General features: G+C 43.1%; 1 long non-coding RNA gene across 1 annotated transcript in view; it reads left to right on the forward strand.

Moving 5' to 3' along the window:
• Positions 1–781: 781 nt before the first annotated feature.
• LOC138772466 (uncharacterized) overlaps positions 782–23,370 on the forward strand; it is a 256,638-nt gene continuing 234,049 nt past the window's right edge. The window contains exons 1-2 of the long non-coding RNA XR_011359772.1: positions 782–850; positions 7,715–7,789. This is a non-coding gene — a long non-coding RNA (uncharacterized lncRNA). The remainder of the gene's footprint in view (positions 851–7,714; positions 7,790–23,370) is intronic.

Here is a 23,370-nt window from a genome sequence, read left to right on the forward strand (position 1 = left end):
CAGGGTTCTAGCACTATGATTTTTCAGGATTCTATAATTATAAGGGTTTGGGGTCCTATAACTATGAGGGGGTCAGGTTTCTCTTATTATGCAGGGTCAGGGTTCTGTCACAATGAGGCATCAGAGTCCTAAAACTATGAGGTGTCGGGGTTCTACCATTATGAGGGGTTGGGGTTCTCTCACTATGAGGGGGTCAGGGTCCTAGCACTATGAGGTGTCGGGGTCCTATGATTGTGAGGGGTTGGGGTTCTCTCACTATGAGGGGGTCAGGTTTCTCTTATTATGCGGGGTCAGGGTCCTAGCACTATGAGGTGTCGGGGTTCTATGATTGCGAGGGGTTGGGGTTCTATCTGCTTCCTCCTTTTACAGGACCCTAAAACAGCAGCAGAACATGGAGTCATCCACACATCCCTGTCTTTGTTGTCCATTGTAACCAATCAGAGCTCTGCTTTCATTTCTTAAACTGCTCTGGTAAAATGAAAGCTGTGCTGTGATTGGTTGCTACAAAGCCAGGTCTCCTTTTAGGCTATGGTCACACATACTATGTCAGTCAGTATTTTGTCCAGAACTGACTGAGCAAAATTATGATAAAAAGATGTGCACAGGTTCTGTGTTTTCATCCCACCCCTGGTTTTGGATGTAAAAACACTGACCAAAATACTGATGGAAATACTACTTGTGTGATACCTCAGGCCATAGTGCCTTGTGATTCCGAGGAGTCAGGTGATGCGTCACATGCCTCCTCTCAGCCAATCAGCAGCTCGGAAATATTCCCTGCTCTGCTGGATGAAGCAACTGAGGTGACTGTGTGGAGAAGAAGGTGCCTGATGGGGGAGTGATGAGTGACTAGGTATGGCGCCCCCTACTGCTCCAGCGTCTGCTACTGTACACAGAACTACACAAACACCTTATACAGCGACATCTACTGAGAAACACAAGAAAACTTACCTCATACCGAGTTACCATGTATCTATTATATACTGCTACCTCATATACATAGTATACTTACCTCACATCTATATACCTCGTATATACTGTACTTACCTCACATCTATATACCTCATATATACTGTAATTACCTCATATACATAGTATACTTACCTCACATCTATATACCTTATATACATAGTATACTTACCCCACATCTATATACCTCATATATACTGTACTTACCTCACATCTATATACCTCATATATACTGTACTTACCTCACATCTATATACCTCATATATACTGTAATTACCTCACATCTATATACCTCATATATACTGTAATTACCTCACATCTATATACCTCATATATACCGTACTTACCTCACATCTATATACCTCATATATACTGTAATTACCTCATATACATAGTATACTTACCTCACATCTATATACCTCATATACATAGTATACTTACCCCACATCTATATACCTCATATATACTGTACTTACCTCACATCTATATACCTCATATATACTGTACTTACCCCACATCTATATACCTCATATATACTGTACTTACCTCACATCTATATACCTCATATATACTGTAATTACCTCATATACATAGTATACTTACCTCACATCTATATACCTCATATATACTGTACTTACCTCACATCCATATACCTCATATATACTGTACTTACCTCACATCTATATACCTCGTATATACTGTACTTACCTCATATCTATATACCTCGTATATACTGTACTTACCTCACATCTATATACCTCATATATACTGTACTTACCTCACATCTATTTACCTCATATATACTGTAATTACCTCACATCTATATACCTCATATACATAGTATACTTACCTCACATCTATATACCTCATATATACTGTGCTTACCTCACATCCATATACCTCATATATACCGTACTTACCTCACATCTATGTACATCATATACATAGTATACTTACCTCACATCTATATACCTCATATATACTGTACTTACCTCACATCTATATACCTCATATATTCTGTACTTACCTCACATCTATATACCTCATATATACCGTACTTACCTCACATCTATGTACATCATATACATAGTATACTTACCTCACATCTATATACCTCATATATACTGTACTTACCTCACATCTATATCTGTATATACTCATATATCTGTATATACTGTACCCAGCTCATATATATATATATATATATATATATATATATATATATATATAGTCCTCAAACATTTATATATACTGTACATTCTTCACATCTATATACCTGGTACTATACTTACATCACATCTATATACCATATATATACTGTATCTACCTTAAGTCTATATCCATAATATATATATACTGTACTTACCTCACATCTATATACCTTATACATACTGTACTTACCTCACATCTATATCTGTATATACTCATATATCATATACTGTACTCAACTCATATATATATATATAGTCCTCATACATGTATATACTGTACTTTCTTAACATCTATATACATTATTTCTATGTACATCATATACATACTGTACTTACATCACATCTATATACCTCATATATACCGTACTTACCTCACATCTATGTACATCATATACATAGTATACTTACCTCACATCTATATACCTCATATATACTGTACTTACCTCACATCTATATACCTCATATATACTGTACTTACTTCACATCTATATACCTCATATATTCTGTACTTACCTCACATCTATATACCTCATATATACCGTACTTACCTCACATCTATGTACATCATATACATAGTATACTTACCTCACATCTATATACCTCATATATACTGTACTTATATATATAGTCCTCATACATGTATATATACTGTACATTCTTCACATCTATATACCTGATACTATACTTACATCACATCTATATACTATATATATAGACTGTACCTACCTTAAAATACTGTACTTCCCTCATGTCAATCTATCTGAGGCTTAACCTGACACTCCTGGGTATACTTACCTCACATCCATATACCTCATATATACTGTGCTTACCTCACATCCATATACCTCATATATACTGTACTTACCTCACATCTATATACCTCAATCTGAGGCTTAACCTGACACTCCTGGGTCCCAGCGCAAAATCTATAACAGAGCCCCAACTACTACATATTATGTATAATACTGGTGTCTTCTTACATGGTGGGGGGCCCCACTAAGGCATCAGAGCCTAGGTGTGAATACTGTACAAGCCACTAGAGTTACATCCTACTATCTATCTATCTATCTATCTATCTATCTATCTATCTCCTATCTATCTATCTATCTATCTATCTATCTATCTATCTATTATCATCTATCTATCTATCTATCTATCTATCTATCTATCTATCTATCTATCTATCTATCTATCTATCTATCTATCTATCTATCTATCTATCTCCTATCTATCTATCTATCTCCTATCTATCATCTATCTATCTATCTATCTATCTATCTATCTATCTATCTATCTCCTATCTATCATCTATCTATCTATCTATCTATCTATCTATCTATCTAGCTATCTATTATCATCTACAGGGGCGTAGCTAATGTCTCCTGAGCCCTGGTGCGAGAGGCCAACTTGCCCCCCCCCCCTCCTTTCACGACCAAGTGATGCTATTGGTGTGTGTATATATATATTTATATATATATATATATATATATATATATATATATATATATATATATACAGTGGTACCTTGGTTTAAGAGTAACTTGGTTTAAGAGCGTTTTGGTTTAAGAGCTCACAGTTTTTCAAAATTGTGACTTGGTTTAAGAGCATTGTTTTGGTTTAAGAGCTCCCTGTACTAGGTGGGAGCGCGAGTTGGGGAGGGACATGGTCTATATAGCGGGGTCTACAACCCTGTACTCTAACCCAGGAAGTCTCCCTTGCCTTCCAAATCATAGCAGATCCACTTCAGGCTGGGGCTTACATCAGGGGACAGAACTGTGGAGGTAATCTCTTCATAGCTGTAACCCCTCTCTCCCCGGACAGAGTGCTGCATGTATGTACCCACATCTGTACTGCTCGGTCCTTCATGCTCCCTGCAGTCTCTGTCAGTCCTGATTGGTCCATGCTGAGCACACACCCCTTCTCCATTGCTGTCATGTGACCACACAGACCTCTGACAGCAGCCCTGCTTCTCTATTCTAGCCTGTTGTACTACGCTACTGCATTATAGGGATCTGCAGTTCCACCCTGTATCTACAAACTGCTGCTGTGTTTCAGGTTTATGCACTTATTATACATTTTACTCCACATGCTGATTGCTATACTGTACAGTAACCTATAATATCACATATTCAGCTGTTTATAAATGTCTGTTTCATTTGTCTTACATGTTATTCAAAATATAAAATCATTATTTTTGGGGGGTGGAACCAATTGTCTGCATATCAGTGATTTCTTATGGGAGAATTTGCTTTGGTTTAAGAGTGGATTTGGATTACAAGCAAAGTCCCAGAACGAATTATGCTCGTAATCCAAGGCACCACTGTATGTATATATATATATATATATATATATATATATATATATATATATACATACCCCAAGACAGATATTACCTATTACCGCCATACTGTTACCGACCAAATCCTGTATACTGAGACCAATATTACCAGTAATACCAGTATATAGGAAGGAAACATTACCGCCACACCACAACCACTACCATCACCACCATATTGTTACTGACCAAATCCAGTATACTAAATCACCTCATCCAGTCATATAGAGGTGGCCCCAGCTCTACACAGGCTCTATACACCATATACATTACTGTGCAGATATATCAGGTGACTCACAGGAGACGTCTTTTCTGATCGGAGTTCTTTCCTTTTCATCTTCTCCATCCGTCCTGGGCCGTTATGAGAACTTCTCAGAGCCACAAATCCACAGAATCTGCCAGACAGACATATTAGGCTCCTCACACTGGCACCATCCTCATCTCTATACACACTGCACATCTGTATTGGCCCCTTTACACCCTCATTTAGTGGGTAGCTCTGACTCTATGTGACCCCCTAATAATATATGCCCCCCTCTGTGTATTCCCTCTCCCCCTATGTTTCCCCCCCTAAATAGATGGCCCCCTCTACCCCCTCCCTTATAGATGGCCCCTCTCTCCTCACCCTCCCTTATGGATGGTCCCCTCTCCCCCCACCCTCCCTTATAGATGGTCCCCTCTCCCCTCACCCTCCCTTATAGATGGCCCCCTCTCCCCCCACCCTCCCTTATAGATGGCCCCCTCTCCCCCCACCCTCCCTTATAGATGGCCCCTCTCCCCCCACCCTCCCTTATAGATGGTCCCCTTCCCCCCTCCCTTATAGATGGTCCCCTTTCCACCCCTCCCTTATAGATGGTCCCCTTTCCCCCTTTATAGATGGTCCCCTTCCCCCCTCCCTTATAGATGGTCCCTCTTTCCCCCCCACCCTCATAAATGGCCCCCTCTTTCTCCCCACCCTCATAGATGGTCCCCTTCCCCCCCCCCCCACCCCACCCTCATAGATGGCCCCATCTTTCCCCCCACCCTCATAGATGGCCCCTCTTTCCCCCCCACCCTCATAGATGGCTCCTCTTTCCCCTCACCCTCATAGATCCCCCCCTCCTTCCCCCCACCCTCATAGATGCCCCCCCCTCCTTCCCCCCACCCTTTTAGATGCCCCCTCCTTCCCCCCACCCTCATAGATGCCCCCCTCTTCCCCCCCACCCCCACCCTCAGATGGTCCCCTTTCCCCCCACCCTCATAGATGCCCCCCCTTTCCCCCACCCTCATAGATGCCCCCTCTTTCCCCCACCCTCATAGATGCCCCCCTCTTTCCCCTACTCTCATAGATGCCCCCCTCTTTCCCCCCACCCTCATAGATGCCCCCCTCTTTCCCCCCATCCTCATAGATGCCCCCCTCTTTCCCCCCACCCTCATAGATGGCCCCCTCTTTCCCCCCACCCTCATAGATGGCCCCCTCTTTCCCCCCACCCTCATAGATGCTCCCCTCTTTCCCCCCACCCTCATAGATGGCCCCCTCTTTCCCCCCACCCTCATAGATGGCCCCCTCTTTCCCCCCACCCTCATAGATGCCCCCCTCTTTCCCCCCACCCTCATAAATGCCCCCCTCTTTCCCCCCACCCGTGCAGGCTGATAAAAAAACAAAAAACAAAACTTAACTCACCTGACAACGCGCTCCCACGTTGATCCTCACTCCTCCTGGTCTGTCCCCGGCTGCTGTGCGGCTGCCGGGGGTGTCGCGTCTTATCCCCGGCAGCGCTCGCATCCCAGAGCTCCCTGCGCGCCGGAACCGGAAGTCAGGGCCCAAGGCGCGCAGGGAGCTCTGGGATGCGCGCGCTGCCGGGGGTAAGACACGACACCCCCGGCAGCCGCGCAGCAGCCGGGGGCAGACGGAGCTGGGCTCTTGTGACCGCAAGCAAAACAATGCTTGCGGTCACAAGAGTGATTGATCTGGAGGGCCTTGCGGGGCTCCCTTGTGGCGGGCCTGGTCGCGGCGGCGACCACCGCGACTGCGGTAGCTACGCCACTGATCATCTATCTATCTATCATCTCCTATCTATCTATCATCTCCTATCTATCTATCTATCTATCTATCTATCTATCTATCTATCTATCTCATCTATCTATCTATCTATCATCTCCTATCTATCTATCTCATCTATCTATCTATCTATCTTTCTTTCTCTCTTCTATCTATCTATCTATCTATCTCCTATCTATCTATCTATCTATCTATCTATCTTTCTTTCTTTCTATCTATCTATCTATCTATCTATCTATCTATCTATCTATCTATCTTCTATCTATCTATCTATCTATCTATCTATCTATCTATCTATCTATCTCCTATCTATCTTTCTCTCTTCTATCTATCTATCTATCTCCTATCTATCTATCTATTTATTTATCTATCTATCTTCTATCTATTATCTATCTATCTATCATCTCCTATCTATCTATCTATCTATCTATCTATCTATCTATCTATCTATCTATCTATCTATCTCCTATCTATCTATCTCTATCTATCTATCTATCTATCTATCTATCTATCTATCTATCTATCTATCTCATTTATTTATCTATCTATCTATCTATCTATCTGTCTCCTATCTATCTGTCTATCTATCTATCTATCTATCTATCTATCTATCTATATATCTATCTCCTATCTATCTGTCTATCTATCTATCTATCTATCTATCTATCTATCTATCTATCTGTCTCCTATCTGTCTATCTATCTATCTATCTATCTATCTATCTATCTATCTATATATCTATCTCCTATCTATCTGTCTGTCTATCTCCTATCTATCTATCTATCTATCTATCTATCAATCTATCTATCTGTCTTTCTCGTATACATTATCTCCAATCCAGTAGATAATGCCCCGACCACTGACAGTAGGATATCAAAATTCGGATATTCCACTGCACTCCACTTAAATGAGGTGAAGAAATTTTTTTTCAAGTAATCACACGTGTACAAGCACAGCAAAACTGTGAAGTGCTGCTCGATATCTTGCTTTCATATCATCTATCTATCTATCTATCTATCTATCTATCTATCTATCTATTATGCAGTGAATAGTCCCAGTGTTGGAGGGCATAGACCCCAACCTCCCTGGATGTAGCACTAAGGGTCTATACAAGTTTAATACCTGACCTGTAATCTTCATATCAGGTTTTCTATCCATCAGGTGGAGAAAAGAATGGATCTTGGTAAAATATAAAAGGGATGTCAGTGTTTTCACACCACCATGAGGATGTAGAAGGTAAGGAGTACTAAGATAATATTTCCCCTTACTAGTCATTGTTGCCATAATGTTTTCATTATTGTATACTATTGTGGTGGTCTTCAACCAGTCCTCTACACAAAAGAAGGAACCCTACCTCCTCAGTGCACTTAAAAAAAAATGGGGGGCCAGCTGTGGAGTACAGTGCACAGCCATGCACAAACCCAGCTATAACTAGTGTCAAAAGTTAACTTAAGTGACAGTATTGCTTTAAACTTGGTTCCATCTGTATTTCTGCCTTGTGTTCTATTCAATTGTATGTAAGAATGTAGAGATCTCAGGTTTGCTGCCTTTACCTGGTGTGGTCCCCACGGAATGCAGGAGGTGTTTCTCGAAACCCAATGAAGCAAACACAAGAGTGACAGCTTCCTCTCCCCACCCAGAGACAGACCTCAGTGTCACCTGGATCACCTGCTACAGTTGAGGCCCATGCACTCTACCTGACTGCACTTGTAAGTGGAAAGGCATGTAGTAGGGTCACAGTTCGCCGCGGAGTATATTTCGGAAGAAAGTGCCAGAACAAGTCCGGAAAAGCAAAAACAAGCAAAGGGAGTGGACGCAGAGAGTAAACTTACAGTTTATGGGGATGTCTCCTGCCAGGATTTATACTGACATACAAAAAAGTCGTGTGCCATCCACAATCAACGGTTACCGTACTTAAAGTGGATGCACTTCATGTCTCTGTGCAGACTGATGGGGGCCCATGATGACTGTGGCTTCTAGTGCCATAAATCCTTCCATTTGGCCATAAGCAAAAGCCATGGCCAACTCTTTACCGATATCTCAGTGAACATTTTATTTGCACTAATACATTGTAATGAACAGCCAGGTTCTCACAACTTGCAAACCATTGAGAAGAATTTTCTAAAACTGTCTAATTCTTAGTGCAAACTTAGACTAGACAATCTACCCTTAGCCCCCCCCCCTTCACCAAAGCCATGGCCATTTTCAATAGGCCACAACCCTTTGTAAAATGAAATTAATAGCCACCATATAATCCTACATTATGCCACACCTTGAATCATGTCAGAATTGAGTAATGAGCTGATAGCTGATACTATTACATGGACTTTTCAGGCTTTTTCTACCTAAAATCAGACCGAGTAATAGGGCTCACAGTTTCCTTTGATAGTCACCTGGATAACGTCAGAAGTTGGTCGACCATACAGAATATATCTATCTGTCCAATATCATGCAGGGCTCAGTTATTTTCTGTTATAGCACCCCCCATGATTTCTCTTCCACACTATTAGCAAACTCCCATTAGTTCTGTATTATATGCAAATGAACTTCTGCCCATAACAACAATTCATTTGCATGCCGTCCGAGGCTAATGATGTCAGGACCAGTCGCTGAGCTCAATTCTGGTCTCACAATGTAGTTCAATTGATGGTTGGATTCCGCCCTACAAAACTTCCCAAGTTTATACGAAGCCTCAAGTCACATGTCCTCCCAGTTAAAGATATATAAGAATTTAAGTTTGTAGGATATAAATAATACGTCCTGGTTAGTTGGTTCTCACTCCCCCCAACCCCCGGCATGTTTTCTTATCCTCCCATTAGCATCGCTCTGCATAAATGCCAATCCATACTCATTATCATGCAAATTGCTCAAATGACAGCATTGCATCCTGGACAACCCAGGAATAGCGTGCAGAGATTTCTCACGCTGGATCAGCCAATGCTAACCCGTGGCTTGCAGAGTGTGCACAGCTTTGCCTGACCTCATTGTGGAGTGGTGCAAGGCTGGGAGCGCTCTCCAGCATAGTGCTTTTATAGCTGGCTTACATCACCCCAAAAGCACCAGCATTAGATAACCACTTGGGTTCTCAGAGGAATCAAAAGCAACAAAACTTTCCCCCCGTCAGGGATGCACCAAATCCCCATTTTTGTATTCATTTGAATGCGGCGTCAAACTATCCTCCCAAATACCAAGTGGAATTTAAAGTCTTATTTGCATATGTAAATGAGCACGGAGGATGTTAGTGTTCGGCTCAATCCTGGAAAATGCTAAAATCTCAGCAACATCTGGATTTATAAATTCATTTACTGTTCCAGGTTTTGTATAGAAAATGCCTTAAAGGTTGTCAGGTTTATTTATTCCAATACTTTTAGTGAATTGGGGGTTTGATACAGGGGACAGGGGGTGCATCTAAAGGACCCTGAATGTTCATGGACTACATAGACAGATGCTTTGGATGAGCACCATGTAGTGCTGTCCACAAGAATTCTTCGCGTTGAGGTCGCTCTCCTGGGTGTCCCCTTGGAGGTAGACGGGAGGCATGTGTGTCCATCTATGTTTCTTTCCTCTCTCTTCACCCCTGGGTCTCCTTCAGAAGATACCACCTTGTAGTTTGGACATGGCGGCATGGTGAACACTTGGGTGTGATCCGTGAGCACTTCTGTTTCTTTCTAGGCTTCAGCTGAGAGAAGACATTTGTCCTGGACCTTTGTAGGTGCCTTCTGGCCCAGAAGGGAAAGGAAATTGGTGTGTTGAAGGCCCAACTCTTTTAAGAGTCCTTGTGCACTTTTTTGTGTGTGGCACGCTACACTTTTTTAGTGCACTTGGTTGAAAGAGCGTGCACTTCAACTCTCAAAAAATTTCTCCCGTTGAGGCTCTGCAGAGCAGTTGAACACTACAAATTATACATATGCTAGGAACAGTACACTCAAGCTTTAAAGGTTTTACCTGGTGGCTGGTGCTGTGGGTGCCATTGACCTACGATAATTAAAGCTAAATTACAACAATTGCTTTCTAATGTCCTGGGATAGAGACCGCAAGTGTGACAGGAAGAAATGTGACTCCATGATGACCCATAGTGCTTTAATGCACCAATGGCAGTTCAGAGTCATTTCACGTCTACCAAGACATAGTGCAGGCTTTAGTGTAAGACAGGACTGGTACTGGACAGGCACCATTAAATTCACAATTGTGTTGGTTTTAAAGTTTTCATCAGTTTAAGTCTTAAAAAATGTGTTGAAAAATGAGAATGCACTCCCTAGATCACTGTAATATCCGTCTAAGGACGAGTCATTGCCTCTCCGGACATGCTGGGAGTTGTAGTTTTTCAACAGGTTGAAAACCACTCCCACAAACACTCATGTCCAAAGAAGTGTTCATCATGGGACCCTGGTTCTCCTTATACATGAGGGTTCCAGAGGTAGGGCTATCACCTCTGCAAATATGTGGATGGGACTACCCCTCTAAATCCTGATCTGATCAATGCCAAGGAATCTTATCTAACATCCTCTACATGTTAGAACCTTCTGTGAACCGCAAACAGCTGAGGCGCTCTATGAAAATATAAACAATAACCTGACGGGTGTCTGCACTCAGCCATGGCTTACTTATTACACACTCTTTGGTTATGAATAAGTATACTTTTGCACGTACGTAAAGAAGATGCACTTACAAACTATTCTGGAGAAGATAAAGAACTAAATTAAAAATGAGCCATAAACTAGTGTGAGTAAAAAAAAAAACGTAGTACTCCTGGCGACCTGTTTTTTTTTTTAAGAAGATTGGATGATGAACGTAGAAACATTTTGGTCTCCGTGAGTAATTTGTGCACGACATGCACCCCCCCCCCACCCCCATTCTTTTTGGAAGTTATACGGCAGAGGGTGGAAGTAGAGCTCTAGGGAACAGAACTGATAGGACCTTGAAGCAACCTTAGACAACTCCTTTAAGCAAGATCATTGTATAATGAGATGTTTCTAAACTTTGTAAGAAATTTAATGTATCAATTCTTCATACAATGGAAACATTCTTGCCTTTCTGGCAGTAAATGACATTCTAGTTCTGTCTAGTCATTAGGTGACCTTCTCAGCTGGGTTCACATATAGTATTTTGGTCAGTGATTTTAGCCAAAATTAGGAGTGGGAGAATAATCTAGGTAAATCTGGGACCAGGGTTAATGCAGCCTTGCGATTCCCAACACAGCCATTGGTGGCATCAGAGGGTCCATGTTGCCCATCAACAAAGCGCAATGTCTGGTTTCGGACCACAGCTAAGCTCAGTATTGAGCAATCAACGTGGATACAGCATATAGTTATCTTTGTATAATCAGACGTCGGTATTTAGCTGAGTGGGAACCGCTCACCTGTGCGCATGATTAAGGAAGCCCCGCCTTCCGAAACGTCGCGCAGCAGGAAGAGGACGCCAAACCTCCAGCTATCTCCAGTGCTCTGACCACACACAGCCGAACTTTACATATTACTGCTAAAATAAAGAAGTCAAGATGAAGACTACTGAAACGTGAGTGTACTTTTTTCCATGTTGCCCATCTCTACTGCCACTTAAAGCCAATGTACCATTAGGGTACAAACACACAGGGCATATACGCAGCGTATTTACTGCTGCGATACTCAGCAGATACGCAGCAGATTAGATCTAAATAACTGAACACGGCATCAAATCTGCTGCGTATCTGCTGTGTGTGTTTGTACCCTTAGTCGTAGTGAAATTATTTTTTCACTACCATGTTGACGCTGACACAGTGATCTCGGTGGTACTATCCTTTTTTCAAAAACACTCCATGCACTGGAGGCGGGCCTGGCGCCCCCAGTGTAACAATATCCCCTCCCCTGACGCTGCTCCATTAGGATCAAGCATGGCTGCATCACCGAGGGAAGGGGATATCATTAGGCGGGTCTGACTTAATATAAAGAGCGGGCCAGTGCACACGATGATTACAGCGCCAAGCGCAGGTACTGGGTGAGGTTTTGAAAAAAAGGTCACAATACCGGGATCACCGCAACGGCACCAACAAGATAGATTTTTTACATTTTCTTTAATAAAGTTATAGGACAAAATTACGAAATGTTAGAAATGTAAAAAAAACAAAAAGAACATAATTTTTAATTCACAGATGACCCCTTTAAACTAGTTTAAAAAACGTATTCTTTTCAGTCTGATATGTTGCTCTCTGCTGCTATCTTTGTCCATGTCAGGAACTGTCCAGAGCAGGAAAGGTTTTCTATGCGCATTTGCCTCTGTTTTGGACAGTTCAGATGCAAGGGCATGCTGGGTGTTGTAGTCTTGCAACAGCTGTAGAGCCACAGGTTGGGGAACACTGCTTTAATACATAGGTAGATATCTAAAGAACTGGGGTATTGGCAGCCACTAAACGCAATCTCAGGGAAGACAAACAAGAAATAGTGTTCACAATTTGTTTTGCTAAGATAAAGCGTGCACCCTCCAGCTATCGGTGCACTTGGCCATGTCTGGGTTGGTTTCTGCCTATATATCACGCTGGTGAAGTCACTTTTATATAATTGGCAGAGAAAGACAAACGGAAGGGCTTATCTCTCTTATACGTTTCTGCATTTGATGTGTGTTTTGCAAGTGGGTGATTGTAGATTATCCAGAAGTGCACAAGTGTGTGTCACAGGCTGAGAGCTCTCCAAGAGGAGGAAGCCGCTCTGGCAAATTAATCCTTTCATCACGCACATAAATATTATATGGCAGTCAACACTGACCTCCCAGTACTTCCAGGAGGGACAAGTAGAACCCTTGTGGACTGGGATAGGCAAATATCAGTTTGCTACGCAAACGCCTAAAGAACATAAAGCATAAAAACAAACATTTTATAACTATGCATAGAACCGAAGGGGGAAATCTATACTCAGGATCCCCACCCCCATCTACAGAGTGAAGGATGTCCACAAAGAGGGTCTCTCACTTTAATGGACCCTGTATGTCCATACATTACCCAGTGATTTTAAGGGAAACAGTGTAATTCTCCTTTTTCAGTGATGGAGGGGAATGGCGGAACTAACACATCATCTAATGCAGTGGTGGGGAACATGTGGAGTATTACCACACTACAGAAACACTGCGGATCACCCATTCCACAGCTTGCCCCCTGCTCGCGGCTGCACGCATCTCTGCTAGTCCCATAGGCTTCATTCTATGGCTTGGCAGATTCTGCCATCCCTCTGAAGAATGAGCAGGTTCATTCTTCGGGTGGATGGCAGAATCTGCCAAACCATAAAATGAAGCCTATGGGACCAGCGGAGAGCTGCGGAATCTGCGGCGGGATTCCGTGGTGTGGACATACCCGTACTTTGTACATTCGTAAATTACTTCTTTGTTAAAATCTCAAGTCTTCCCATACTTATCAGCTGCTGTATATCCTGCAGGAAGTGATGTACTCTTTCCAGTCTGACACAGTGCTCTCTGCTGCCACCTCCTGTCCATGTCAGGAACTGTCCAGCGCAGCAGCAAATCCCCATAGAAAACCTCTCCTGCTCTGGACAGTTCCTGAAGTGTCACCACATCCTGCAGGACATAAAGCAGCTGATAAGTACGGTCATACTGTCAGTATTTTACAACTACGTAAAACTTTTTTTTTTTTTTTTTTGCGAAATGCCCTTTTAGTAAACAAAATGGGGTTGTGGGGGACACTTATCTGACATGGGGATGCAAATGCATGCTGGGCAGTTAAGGCCACTGACTATGCTGAATTGATCTTATTAATAAGGATAGGATCTACACTCAATACTCAGCTGTTGTTGTATAGTTGCCTCCAGTTCAGCTGGACAATGATGGTAGTGTCAAACTAAATCTTTACCCCGGGTGCAGGATAACATAACCATGCCTTTGCTCCAGTAACGCTGACAATTAAGGGTGGAAAAATCTGCTTTTTTTTTTTTCACATTTATATGCTCATGCTCATTTTGTAGTAAATACTTGTCCTCCTCTCCTGTCAGGGTCTGTGTCTACATTACACGTACATGGGAGAAACGACTACAGTAAGTTCCTAATACCCCTATATGCAAAGTGGCCCCAGGCATCCTCCACCTTTGCTCCCATCTTTCACAGTCAGCTCTAAAGCTGGTTCTGCACGCCCTTCTCCCAGCCCCAAATTGGCAGCGTAATTAGGGGAGGCATAACATACCTGTCACTAGGTGCCCCCAGGTGTGTTGTTGCATATGGGCTGTTGTGTAGCTGTCAGTGGAGATTTTAGGCCAGGGTCCTAAGCGTATCATAGTGGGGGTATACTGTATGTGTGTGGCTGAGACAGCAGTCTGCACCTAATCCCTGCGGAGTATATTGCACTGATGGCTAGGGTGTGCAAGCACTCATCTACCTGTGACTGACACGGGGTTTAGAGCCGATACCTGCCACTCTATCACCCATCATTACTGTAACATTTCTGCCTAATCCCCAAGCATGCAAAAATGCAACATACAGCACTTTCTATCGATATAGTGTAGCCAGGCCTGTTTAACACTGCATTCCAACCATTGATAGTCTGGCAAGCGTAGATAAACCTCTATTCCAGGTGCACACATCACTGCAGGGCATGACAGTTATGGGTTACAGCCGTGCCGCTCACATTTTGTTTTCATGAAGTCAATCTAAGTATGTTGTAACTAGCCCCGGCAATTTGCACTAGCCCACCGCCGGTCTGCAGGGGCTCAAATCATGTCAGTTGGTGACATAGCCCCCTAGTTCACATGAAAACAAACACAGGTGCCCGTGCAGAAGGACAACAGTGGCGTCATTGGTTTACCAATGGTGAGAAAGGATTTTCTGGATTAAAAGAGGGAAATTCATCTTTGCTGTGTAAAATCCGAGCTAAATAGTAATTTCTAAGAAAACTACTGAAAACTTGTTCTGATCTTGTCTCGATCATGGTCCTTAAATGGGTTGGAAAAACATAGCTGTTTTCTTCCAGAAAAAGCACTACTGTTGTCCTCAGTTTGAGTGCAGGGGCTGTGCAGGTCTGCTCCATTGAAGTGAATGGAGATGAATTGTAGTACCACACATAACAGGGGTGGTGCTGTTTTTACAGGGAAGTAGCTGTGCTTTGTCTAATCCTGGATAACCCCTTTAAAGGGGGAAGCTCTGGCACATTGTAATTAGCATGCTCCTATGTGTGTAACTGTTCAGGACTAAATTGTAAAGAGGCCATATGCTTCATCAGGTAAACAGGTGACACATATCTTTCCCAATTTCTCCATCCACTTGAACAATCAGCTCGGTCACATTCATGTGTTGTCAGCGTAGAGAGGAGGGATAAGTTGCTTCCAGACTCCTCTGCAGGGCGGGGGTGGGGGTCCTGTTAAAATACACGCCTCCATAAACATTAGTTAGTCAGAGAGTCCTGACAAAGTTTGTGGGTTTACCTAACTTTTCACCAATGTGCATGGGCACCTTTAGTCTCCGAATAGAAGAAAGTTATGGGGTAGTAAAATTGCATAATTTGGGCAACAAATTGCACCTCCATGTAAGATAATGCACTTGATGCAACTGGAAGCAAAAAATCGCTAGGGCTCTATTCCTATTTGCATTGCAATTTCTGTTCACAACACTTTTCTTGATTGGTTGTGCAATGGATACCAACCAATGGCCTCTGTATGATAAGATGAGCATGCTCGAGTCATCTCGCTAAGCATTTGAATACTGATGGCTGACGAAGTCGGATGCAGCCCTAGGGAATCCGCAAAAACATGGATACAGCCATAGGACTAACTATGGCTGCATCCAACTTCTGCACCCACCAGTAATCAAATGCCACACGCTCGGGTTCAGATGAACCCAAGCATGCTCGAGGGTTGCTCATCTCTAATCGCCTCACCCCATTCTTTCTAGAATTCTTTTGTATACGGAAGAGTTCATGTTCAGTCAATGACTGCAAGGTGTCGAAATCCTGTGATGGCAAAACAGGCCCAAATCGTCCTCCGCCATTGTGCTTGCTCATGTGTTGTGTCACACATGGCGCTGTAAATTCTGACCAAACTTTTCCACCATAGTCTTGTTTGTCCTAAAAAAAAATTCCAGATGGCTTTTGGCTTGTTCAGATACAACTTTGCAAACCTTTTTAGAAAGAGGAGACTTTCTACTGTCAACCTGTCCAGACAAGCCATACTTCTGCATTTCTTTTCTAATTGTACTATCATGAACATTTGGGGTGACATTTATGTGGACCGGCGTATGAGTAAACTGGTCTTAAATTAGGCCCCACCCCCAGTTACCCAGCTGAATTCACCAAGGCGTTTGATGACCTGCGCAAGTGTAGACTTCTGCTATGATTTACGTCTGCAAGCAGGTGTAAATTATGTGAAATCTGGTGTGGGAGCAGGCCACACCTCCTTTTTGTCGCGTCCTTCCCATTAGGCGAGCTGGAGACCAGGAAACTGCCAAAACTTCTGCTTTCATAGATATGTTCATACTCGCTGATGATCGATTAATCAAGAGCATTTCATTAGCAGCACCAAGCTGCTACTTACCCTTTTAATTCCCACGAAAGCTATAAGGGTATGTTCACACTGAGGAATAGGGAAAGAATTTCAAGCAGAATCTGTGCCTGATTTTACGCCTATTTCGCTTGGAATTCCGAGTGTAAAATATGTACAGAGCAATGTCCCATTGTGTTTAACTGCATTTCCACCCTGTTGTCCACACAGCGGAATTTACGTGCGGAATGTTCCACCGTGGATCCGCTTTGGATTCTTTGGGTGGATTCCGCTAGAGAAATCTCATAGAAGTCATTGGGGCTTCTATAATAATGGCACAGTGGAGTCTGCTGAAAGTTGTTGTTCCTCCGAGGTCATACTTACCTAATTTCAAAGGTATTTTAATGTCCTGATAGTAAAAACCAAAGAATACAAAGAGGGTGTACTTTCTTTTTCTCGTGACTGTACCATTTATTTGACATTCTTAAAAAGCTTTTCAGTTTGCGAATTTTTAGCTCCTCCATCTTGTTACAAAACTTTATAAAAAGTTCCCAGGTCTTTCTCAGATACGTCCGATCTGCCTCCCATTAACAACACAGAACCTGTCCTTATAACAGGAAACTCTTATCCAATCAACAGAACATGCCATTGAGCAGAGTCCTCCTGCAAAAAGCCACCAGCACTGGAGCGAGAGTAGACTGACACTACCAATCTACAGATAAAGGAAGATTAAAATCCACTGTGTATATAATCTTACTCCACAAAGGACAAGCAGCGCTCCCACTGATTACCAGTGAGTATCATCAGGAAGAGAAGTCCTTTAAGTGACCCTGTCATTCAAAATAAACTTTTAACATGTCATAGAAACATGTCACAGGTTCAAGGTTGGGGTGCTGAGACCCCCACTGATTGCTAGAACATGCAAGGAGAAGCCCACAGCTAACACTTCCTCTCCCTGTGTGGCTTCTTCTGCAGAGATCGTGGGGTCTAGATGTTTTTATCCCACCGATTAAATCCTTTGACATCATGTCAAAGTCTTTTTTAATAACATGCACTGGTGTAATTCTAGGATAGCTAGTCCTTGTAATTGCCTGCCAGTAAAATTATGTTTTCAGCCTTTTCCTTGTGGCTGTGAATGTCCATATAGCCAACACATATCAGCTGATTCAGCAGTAACGGTGTCATACGGCCATAGTGTGGACGCGGGCACTGTGAGCGTCTCTGTGGAGCTGGGCGTACTGTGTAGCTTTTATTGACGTGTAATTTGACAAGATAATACCGACGAGTGACAGGACATTATAAGTTATACATTAACTTTTTAATGTTTCCTGTACTTTATTCTTCCCGCCAATTTTTTCATTCCCTTAAAGAGGACACGTAAATAAAAAGTGGCCTTACCTACGTAACATAGCTTGGGCTAAATGCAGCCTAACTATGACTGGTCCATTTCGTGAGCATATTTGTTCCCTATGCGGTTACCCATATTTTAGTTTGTTACACAGACTGTAGATATGGTTGAGGAAATTAACCAAACATAGTCACAATTAAAGAGGAACAATCAGCAGGTTACATGAATCTAACCTGCTGATAGCCCCCTATTGCGCACAGGGCGCTGAGGAGGAAGGTATGTCTCTTACCTTCTTCCTCGTCATCGTTCCCGTGCTGTTAGCAGTGTAATCCTCGGTCCGGATCCCCGTTAGGACCACTGCCCCGCCCCGATCAGGCGAGCCCATTCCTTCTAAAGATAATCAATGGAGCAGGTAGGCCGGATTGGAGCTCTTTGGCTGGGGCAGTGCTCCTAACGGTGCTCCGGACGGAGGACTACACTGATAACAGCACAGGAACGGTGTCGAGGATGAAGGTAAGAGACATACCCTCCTTCTCGGTGCCCCGTGCACAATAGGAACATATCAGCAGGTTAGATTTGCCTAACTTGCTGATAGTTCCTCTTTAATTTATGTTCCACAGCACAGAACATACAGTACAAAACTGTTTGCAGATGTTGTTTTATCGGTCAGAGTCTGTGGGTGTTCAGACCTCCATCGATCTGTAAAATGAGCTGGGAGAAACACGCTCAGTGTACTTCACTCCCTGGCTCCCTGTGATCTCCATTATAGAGACGGAGTCACAAAGCTGGACGCTGCTCCCAGACATATCTACAGATTGAATGGTGGAAACTTTTGTGTCATGTCAAAAGTTTTCTTTTCTGATGACAGGGACCATTTGAGGCTGATTTGGTTGGAGGATTCTTAAATGACAGCCAGGGTCCTCCGTTTCTTCCAAAGAAGTCGAGGGTAGTTGTCACCATTTCCCCCTACCCTGACTTGTGATGTAGCCCCCCTCCTCATCCCTGGACAGGCACCGGAAGTTTGTGTTCTCTATGACCACTGGAGGCCACAGGAGGTCACAGTCTGTTTGTGATTGGAGTTTTTCTCTTTGTTTGCTTTGCCTGGCCTGTAGACCCTGTGACAGGACACCAGGACAGCAGGAGTAGCTGGGGGCTGCCCCTTCCACTGACCCCTGACCATGGGCATCCCAGCTCCTGATTGCTACCTTCTGTAGGCAATAACAGCTCCCCGAGAGACCTGATGCTCCATGTGAGGCCCCCAGATGTAGTCTGACTCTGGTGTTATTACAGGGCTGAAGCCTTCTGCCCATGTGCAGGGAAGGAAGATATTTATAGCCAACTTGTCAGATTGCCATAGGGATTAGAGAGTAGCAGTTTTTGCTGCTCCAGGTCAATTTTTTTTGTTAACCTTTGACCTTGTGAAGATTACACTCCACAGCAATTCAACCCGTCAGCCATTTACTTGTTAATACCTTATAACTGTTTTATATGTTATTTATGACAAGGTTACATATTACTGCTGTCTGTCTGAGGCTGCGTTGTACATCATGGACTGATAGCTGACCATAAAGACAAAAGATTATCTAGTCTATATTACTTGTAGTTCCCCAGCTGGTGTAATGCGACAACTCCCTGCAGTACCATAGACATGCTGAAGGTTGTAGCTTTTTTATTTTATTCTCTTTAAAGGCCTACATGTCAGTTTTGGCTGCAATCAGACTTGTGTGACCTGAGATCGCCATATCGCATGGTAGAAATGATGCTACATCGCAGCCACGATAAGTAAATAGGGAGGCACATGTGACTGCAACCACGACTCGGATATATCTTACCTGTATTCTGTTGATCAAATTTATATTTTTATAGTTTTTTTATGCTAAAAAATAAAATAAAAATTTCTCCTTAGTCTGAGGGTCATATTTTTTTTTTATATTTCCTTCTATGAAGCGTTTGTTTTTTTTACAGGACAAGCTGTATTATTTATTAGTAGCATTTAGGGTACATAGGTATTGTGTAGAACTGTAATTCTGTTTTTATGTTTTGTTATCATAAAACATACTATTCTTTTATCAATATATATATACAGTGGTACCTTGGTTTAAGAGTAACTTGGTTTAAGAGCGTTTTGCTTTAAGAGCTCACAGTTTTTCAAAATTGTGACTTGGTATAAGAGCATTGTTTTGGGCTCCCTGTACTGGGTGGGAGGGGAGTGGAGGAGGGGCATGGTCTGCATAGCAGGGTCTACAGCACTGTACTCTGGCCCAGGAAGTCTCCCTCACCTTCCAAATCATAGCAAATCCACTTCAGGCTGGGGCTTACATCAGGGGACAGGACTGTGGAGGTAATCTCTCCATAGCTGTAACCCCTCTCTCCCCGGACATAGAGTGCTGCATGTATGTGCCCACATCTGCCCTGAAAGATAAGGTCCTTAGGAGACTTTAGGGCCCACACACGATCCTCACAACCGCATAGCGCAGGTATATATGAAGGCAAGGTAGTCAATGGTAAACCTCGGATTATTGGCTGCCAGTAGATATGACCACCAAGCCAGTTAATGATAAAAAATGCCAGAGCAGGTTTATTACAAGGCAGCGACACGTTTCGGCACTCTAGTCAATCAGTGCATTTCTCAAGCTAGGTTAAGTCCCCAGCTTCTGTCCAATAATTTAGATGCTGCAGTTACTATTGACCACGGTGTCGATTTTATCCACAATCCCAGATGTTGGAGAGTGCCATCTTTAATTTACAGCTTATATGCATTGAGGATGGTGCGGGCACAGCTCTGAACCCACACCCATGCCATAAATATGCAGCATTTTTAGCACTAACTATATAGCACTGCAAGATAAAACAGGCGGCATGTGTTAAGGTCCATTAAAGGGGTATTCCGACTACAGAGATTTATGACATGTGAAGAAGAAATCCACATAGTCCAGGGATATGGATGAGGTCTCCTCAAACCCTTTTTGGCACTCAGTGAATAGGCCATAAGTGTTTATAGTCAGAGTACTCCTTTATTGCCACAGCAGGCACACAGACTCTTTGTTGACATTACAAGATTCTTCAGCAGTATGAACACTCTAGAGACGTTTGACGGGATCATAAAACTGATTACAATAGGTTCACGTCCCTAAATGATCCTCTCTCCAAAATTCTAAATAATGTTAGTTTTAGCTATGACAAGTTTTAAGGGAGTGGAAACAAGTAGCCCCACTTTAGTTTGCTGAGTTTAGCATTCATCCCCTGAAGATCAGATCCTGCAGATGTCTTGTATATCACAGCGTTTATTCAGAGGAAAAGCTAGAGTCCCTGTAGTGGGCAATGGGTGTGGACCTGCTTTGACACCCAACCGGTTTATCTTCGGGCCACTCCCGTGAGCATCGTGTAAGTAGCCTCCTGGTTTTCACCCTTTAATCCTCTCCTATGAATCTGGGCTTTGCTCAAGGAGATGACCAGGTCACTACTTCTTGAAGTGGTCCCAGTGCGGGTGGCGGCCAATAGATGCCACTGCGAGGCACAGAGGGGACAGGCAGGGAGGAGTTTAGGTTCTGGGCTGGTAGAGGTCAGGCCCATGCAAACAAGTCGGGGCAGTCAGTACAGGTTCATAGTCGACCGGGCCATGCACAGTAACAGGCAAAGACAAAATGAGAAAGCAAGCTGAGGTTAAAATCTGTAACAGCACCGCATACAAGGAACACTAAAGAACCGAACTTGGTGCAGCAAAGTGGAGCTCTCTGAAATAGTAGGTGATCAGTGACCACTTGCTAGGGGCTGATTGTAGGTATGTACACTGACCCTTTAAGGAACTAGGATAACGTGTGCACGCCCTATGGGTAGACCAGGGAATTGCAACAGGAGCAGATAACCTTGAGGCATCGAGCAGAGCGGGCCAATATACCAGTGCTAACCAACCCAAGAGAAAAACTAATTCTCCTCAATAACATACCTGCTAATAGACTATATGGAAATGGGTGACCCCTTTAGTAAGTGCAGTCATTCTTTACCTAATACACAAATTGTTAGGATTTTATCCTATAAGTCTGTGTACTAATGTGCATTCCAACCTTTTGTCTCTAGTCTGTTTACCTAGTCGGTAGGGGTATGGTCCTGGTGGGGGAGGCTCTGGGAACAGATTGTGCACCACAAGAACGTTCCCCATAACTAGTGCAGACAGCCCAGTATTTGTATTACATTGCACCTCCTGAATCCTCAGAGATGGCCTATGACTGGCAAATAAATGCCCATCTGGTGCCAGTTCAGCGCCACAGATGTAATGCAATAGTAGCATGCTGTTATAAACATGCGGCACCGGTGTTTACTTACATAATATTCATAATTACGATAACACATCTACTAGCTCTAGTGTCAAATTCCATCCTCCCTGGTTTATTATTAAGCTCAGGAACCAGCAGATCATTGTTTGCAGCACTATAACCCCCAGCATGCCTTCACGGCTGGCAAGTTTCTGGGAGTTTATCGGAGTTCCTATCTCCTTACAGAGTTAACTCTTGAACCATTGAGGCTCCATTTAGAACATGTGTACAAGGCCTTTACTAGACCGGTTGATGAAAGGGTTAAAGGCGGCTGCTTTACAGACACAGTTACTTTTTCCACGTTTCTTTTTCCCTGAGAGTCTTTCACTCTTGGTTTTATCTGCGTAGGGTCAAGGATTTGCAGTGCAAACATTGATGAAAGAAACTTCCGAGAAAGATTAAACAGCCGATGGACCAACTTATGGGGCTGTAAAATCCGTCTGAGGGATGGCGCAAAAGATGAATGAGGCCGCCGGAGGGAGGAGCCCATGCGTAAGGTTGACTTACTGTAAGAAATTATGCAGTAGCTGATAGGAGTGCTCCTGCAGACCTTACATTCTTGTGGACACAAGCCAGAAGACACCCAGAATCCCTTGCAGCACCTACGGGGATTCTTCTTTGCACTATAGTGAATGAGTTCTCCAAGAATAACAAGATTAGATCAATACAGTCTTGAGGAGGAAACACTAAACCTAAAAGCTCAGCATAACTAAT

This window comes from Dendropsophus ebraccatus, chromosome 14 (assembly GCF_027789765.1).
Source record: "Dendropsophus ebraccatus isolate aDenEbr1 chromosome 14, aDenEbr1.pat, whole genome shotgun sequence".
In the NCBI taxonomy this organism is placed as follows: domain Eukaryota; kingdom Metazoa; phylum Chordata; class Amphibia; order Anura; family Hylidae; genus Dendropsophus; species Dendropsophus ebraccatus.